Source organism: Triturus cristatus, chromosome 5_2 (genome assembly GCF_964204655.1).
Source record: "Triturus cristatus chromosome 5_2, aTriCri1.1, whole genome shotgun sequence".
NCBI classification, from domain to species: domain Eukaryota; kingdom Metazoa; phylum Chordata; class Amphibia; order Caudata; family Salamandridae; genus Triturus; species Triturus cristatus.
In genome coordinates, this window is record NC_140588.1 from 632,085,293 (window position 1) to 632,091,777 (window position 6,485).

Below are 6,485 nucleotides of genomic sequence, written 5' to 3' on the forward strand. Positions count from 1 at the left end.
CAATACAACAAGACTTTTTAGTAGCGCCAGACCTATGAAAATAGTAGACGCCATTTGAGGAACTCTGTATCGAAGCTCACATCCGATCCTACAGCTTGGCAGCACGTGTAATAATCATAATTCACAAAACCTGACATCCCACCATGTTCTATAACCCTTAGGCGAATACAGCTTTGTATTTTTTTAAAATTCGTAACTAAAAGTGAAGGGAATGATACCGAACTACAACCGCTATCTAGGTACGTCCGTTGATAACACAATCGGGAAATGTTGGTACATTCTAGACACAAATGGAACTTTACGAATCCAACACAGTTGTCGCGATTGCCGTACATGCAGTACGATAACTAGACTATTACAAACTTAAGTATTTGAACATTTTAAATAAAGAATGCAAGAACGGGGACGCTTGGAAGAAAGGTGATCATAGTCTAATTAACTTTGAATGTTGCAAGTGTGTATGCATTTTGCACTGCATAATACATAAAGAAATGCAGACTAATTAAAGAAAGTATATCGGATGGGAAAGAAGCAGGTTGAACGCATACAAATGAAGTAAGATTGCATTAATGCTGAATTAATTATGTTTTACAAGTCTTATATGTGTTTGGTCATTCTGAGCGCTGCCTTGCTTCTAAAAAATAACACTAACATCATACTCTTACGTAGCATTCATATCATGTTAGAGTCTTAACTTTTTATTTATGCACAGTAAAATGATAATTCAGTGCATATAACTGTAGAAAAGTAGAAATCGACATGCACTACGCGGGGACGATTACAAGGGATCTTGAATTTTCAATGGAGGCGGTAATTTGGTTTCCTGCCTCATCGGAAACTGGGTTCGAGAAATGAGATCAGCCAAAATCTCGAGATGAAATAAGAGGAAAAATAAGAAACTACTGAGCGAATCAGATCACCAATGGTTCCCCCATTTCTCAAGGAAACCTCAGGGTTTCACCCATAAATCTCCATTATTCCACGTCTGGTCTCCCCCACCACTGCCCTTGACTCATCCGTAAATACAGATTCGGCCCATCAAAATCCTCCATTTTATGTTGAAAATTCTGTTATGTTTTCATAGTGCCTAACTCAGCTATAGCCACAAAGGGAAGATGGCCAACTGCTTAGGCGCTTCCGTCTGGATCTCCCCAGCTCGGAATTTCTGTTTAGGCGTGGACCCTGGCAGAGTCCCTTCATCTGGCCACTGCATGTCAGGAGTCGATAGAGATGATCGCCGGATCCCACATGGAGCCCAGTATCATGGAACTGGGAATCACGGCAGAGACCACACAGCAACGACTAGGAGTGAAGACGTGGGAGACCACCATCTTGGCAGTAGGGCCCACTCCAATGGGAGGGCGGTGTGCTTTGTGGCCCAACCCAGACACGCCCGATGTGTGGTCCCAGGTCCGCTGCAGTTGCTGCTCAGCTATGCACAGGTGCCCCACTGTGCCCAGCCGACTGGTAGCAGGAGGACTACGGCTGCCAAAGTGGTGGCACCAACTCGCAACCAAAGATGAGCCTGAAGCCCCCTCTGACTTGAACATCCCCACTAATCATCCCAATCAGCCGCCGCCACCCCCACCTCGACCTCCACCCTCTTCTTGAACCCCAGTCCCTCTGCTGGTTTGAGCAACACAAAAGCAAACTCCCGTACCCCCAGTGACACTCTACAGGTCCATGGGGATCTCTGTTGCTGCCTTGGAGATGTTGACGCAACTGGGACAACAAGTGTGTAGGAGATCTGGCGATCACCAGCTCGGAGGTCCCATAAGGCCCAAGATCATTGCCCCCGAGAGCAACAACACCCTTAAGGCCTGGCTGAAAGAGCACCGCAAGAACCCCAGAAATTGCGAGATCATTCTATGTAAATATGTAATATACTTTTGTCCAACCATAAATGCTTCAACTTTTCTTAAAATGTAATCTTGAGTGCATTTGCAGCTTGCATATTTGTAACTCTAAACGCTATTATCTGTAGTAGACATATGTACTTACTACCACTCTTATGTGAGTTTAGAGTTTATCTGTTTCACATCTTTTTTGTAATTCATGTACTCTGAAGTCCTTCTGTAATGTAACTGGTTTGAATTGTAAAGCACTTTGGCACCTTCTGGTGAATTTCTCATTATATCCAAATGCATAAATAAATAAACTCTTTTGACTTGGAGCATGATAAAATGAAATCATGTGCAGAGTACTTCCTATAACTCCAAGTAATCAGGAAAAATGATTGTGTTCCTTCCACCCTGAGATCCAAAAAAGGTGAGGATGGCAAAATAGGATGGTGACAAAGAAGACAAGGAATCGAACTAATGAAAATTATGGACAACTAAATGGCTCTTTTTCCTCTTTGTCTACCTTCTTTGTCCCAGTCCTCACAACATAAGGGATGTTATATAAAAATGCTAGATATAATGGTGCAGCAACCAGAGTTCTTTTAATTCAACTACACACAGAAATGTATTTAATAATACTTTAAAGTCATCACCATAGTTGTAAATTCAGTGGAAAGATTATCTCCCAATTGCAAGAGGTATTGGGAAATAAAAGTTTTCAGAGAGGTCCAAGTTGCAGCATTACCAACACCCTTTAGAGAACTATCTCTTTAGGACAGCCCTGGGACAGGGGACTCACAAGCTACAATCCTCCAGACTTAATTGTAGAAGGGAGGACTATGGCAATGGAGGATGTCTCAGAGAAGAGTGGGTAGGAATTCTTCAGGATAAGCACCGAGAGGAGGTGCACCTTGGGAAACATTGTCTCCAAGCCACCAGGAGAACCTCTGTCATCTCAGATCTTTTGCAGGACCAGGGTCAGGGGAGAAAAGGGGGGGGTCTTGCAAATGTCAGAGACTGAGACTGATGCGTGCAGGAGAAAATCAGTGGGTAAAAATGAGAAAATAGAGCATTTTGTTCCAAGGCAAATGGGTCTAGATAAGAAGACTATACCACTTAATAATAGACTGGAAGAGGCGGGGCAGAGACACAGGAAGATGAAGGATGAGAATATCCAAATCAAATTATTTGCATGGGCATTCTCTGTCTCTGGTATGTAGACTGCTGCTCGGGACTGAAGTTCATTTTCCACCCATGAAACAATTTCATGAGCTACTGCTGACAAGGCCTCTGGTTTTTGCTTCTGACTGTACCTGATTAATTATGAAGGTGAATTGAAAACAAGAGATCTCTCTGAATTGCAGTCAATTTCACCCAGTGGGAGGATATCCCGCAGGAGGATTGTACCCCTTCCTTCCAAAGCACCTGTGTGGTAGCCAGTTGCAGGCTTTTCTCCTGCTTCTTGATTCTGGGGGTTGGTGCCAGCTGAGGTTAATGATCTAGGTGGATCCTGCTATCAAGATGGTTTGTTATCACTCAGCATAGGAGGTCTTCCCATATTGAAGTGTTATTGAAGTCATTGCTTCCAAGTCTCCTGACCAGAGGTGACAGTGATTCATGAGACAGAGATGAAGGGGTTATATGTGTGGTCAAAATCAGAGGGGCATCAGATGAGAAGGCTCCTGCAAGGTTTGAACCTTGAGTTCAAATATAACAGTTTTCGACAAAGAACCAGAGACTTATACAGTACCAATACTCATTACCTCGCGGAAATTTTAACCAAAATGGCATCCATTTTTAAGTTTTGCATCTGAAGAGTGAGGGTATTTTATTGCACTGTCCAGATTTTATTGGTAACATACGAGTCAGGGTCAGCATTTTTGTCCCCGATTTTTGATGCTGTAATATATGTGGTAGAGGACGTACAACAAATATGAATGTAATATTTGCCACAATAACCATAACTGGACATACTTAAAAATGGATGCCGTTTTGGTTAAAATTGCAGCTTGTAATTCGCAAGTCACTTTTTACTTTTTGTTATCCTGTATGTATTGCAGCATTTCCTACAATACTGGGGCCGATTCCGATCCGGGTCGAAAGGGCACCGAATGCGATCCGGCTGGAAAAACTACGAGCCGTACGTGTGTTTTCCGTCCGACCCGTACAGCTGTACGAGCGAGCAAGTACGATGCGAGCTACATGAGATTCACCGATTGAGTCGTACATCTCAGTCGGGAGCTAACCGTGGCGTGCAATGGATGCCATTCACGGCCGAGCCAGTACGATGCATGTGTCGGACAGCCTATGCGAGCCGGAGTGTCCAGCTAGCAAAAGCTCCCGGAGTCGGACTTCGGGGGTCCGCGTCGGACCCCCTGACACCCGCAGCCCTACGACTCAGACACAGGGTGATACCTATGGGTCTCCCCAACACAGGCATGCACGGTGCGGATGGCGCACTTGTAGAGGGCGTACTTGTTCGAGACATACCCATTCAGTCAATGGGAGCCCATGTACGCGTCGTGCGACCGGCTCCCATTGACTTCTACGGGAGTCTGCCCGAACCAAGTACGACAGCATACGTGTGCATCGTACTCGCTCGGTCGGACTGTAGGGGTCCGGCTTGGTCGGAAAACACTCCGGATCCGACTCGGTCGGAGTGCTTTCCGACCCGGATTGGAATTGGCCCCACAGTGTGTGAACAAGTTTGCTGTGAAAGTGAATCCCGTTACTGGATTAAAACCATCTTCTGGTTTTGGTAAAAACCTCTGAGTGATCGCCTTATTTGAACTGGTTTTCATATATATGTGTATATATATATATATATATATATATGTATATATATATCCAAAACACAAGTAGCTCCTTCCGGTACCACTACGACTCACGAGAGGTGGTGCACACGCCGGTAGAGCAAACCGGCAAGTTCAATATATCATACTGCAATTCCAAAATTGATGTGCTCTCAGGAAAGAGGAATCGGGACACCACAGTTGATTAAAGCGTTTTAATTACACGACGCGTTTCGACTACAGACGTAGTCTTGGTCACATGTAACATACAGTGGGTCATGGTTGGTTAAATAGAGTCACATGACGTCTAATACAGGAAATGATTTACCAGCAAAAATGACGCAGCCATATTGTAATATCCTGATATGCTCAAAACGTATGTTGGAGATCAAACAAATGTATTGAAACTACCAACATAAACGGTGTAAACAGAAAAAGGACAACGTGGTATTGCAAAATGTATCAAAATTGCGAATGCAAGTGATGCAATACGTAAGTATGTTTTGTCGCTAGTGAAATAATTCACCTGTCATCTGCCTCAATACGTTAAATGTGAAATTCACACCCCCAACATACTGTGGATCTTGGTTGATTACATAGAGTCACATGACGTCTAATATAGGAAGCGAAAATAACGCAGCCATGATGTAATATACTGATGTGGTCAAAACGTATGTTGTACATCAAACAAATGTATTGAAGCTGTCAACATGTACGATATGATGAGTAACAGAAAAAGGACAACGTGGTGTTACAAAATGTATCAAGATTGCGCGAATGCAAGTAATGCAATACATGAGTATGTTTAATCGCTAGTGAAATAATTAACCTGTCATCTGCCTCAATGCATTGAATGTGAAAGTCACACCCCCAACTTACATAATAGTACCTATGACGTTCACAAAAGAGCACAAATAATAAAGGACAAGTGTCCTGACTTAGGCTCTCTGAACGGATCCGTATAGGAAAGTGTCAGTCCTCATGTGAGAAACCAATATGCTGTGGAGATTTTTTGAGTGAAATCAACAAATATAACCAAGTGCCATGAAAACAGTTTAGATGGGGGGGTTCATCGTTAGTTTTTCGTACAATGACAACTGTCCACCGATGTGCAGGAGGTTCAATGTGTGCAAAATAGGCTGAATAGAGCAAGGCGGAGACCCGCCTCAACTTTTGCAAATTAAATCAAGTCAAGTGACATTACCAACCAGTTGAAGTGCATAACGAAGAAAAGGTTAAATGACCCGTGCTCGTGATGTTCAGTGCAGTCTGGTGAAGTGGGTCACTTCCTTTCCTCCTAAAAGACAGAAACAAAAAATAGTGTGGAATTAAAAACAAAGCCCCCCCAAAAAATGGGGATCTAGTACATATTAGATCATATCTGTCACAATGCTACTGTGGAGAAAGAAAAAGAAAAGAAAAGGACAACAGGAGAGAAACCTACAAGTAAGAACACTAGATAAACAGGGCCTGAGAGGAAAATCAGTGAATGGCTAGGATGTTCTCAAGTGAATGGCGAATTTTTCATCCTGATTAAGCCCCCCTTGGTCTGGAAATCAACAATATAGGAGGATTCTTTCTGTCTAAGTCTCAATGTTCTGTCTCAACCCCTAGTGTTTCTGTTGATTTGTTCTAATATGCAGTAACTGAGAACAGATGAGTCAGAGTAATGTTTGGCCTGAAAGTGCCTAGCAACTGGATATTTGGGGTCCTTATTGGTAATGGCTCGCATGTGTTCCAATATGCGCTTTTTGGCCATCAGAGTGGTACTGCCGATATACCATAGTTTGCAAGGACACATAATACAATAGATCACAAAGGTAGTACTGCATGTAACAAATTGTGTAATAGT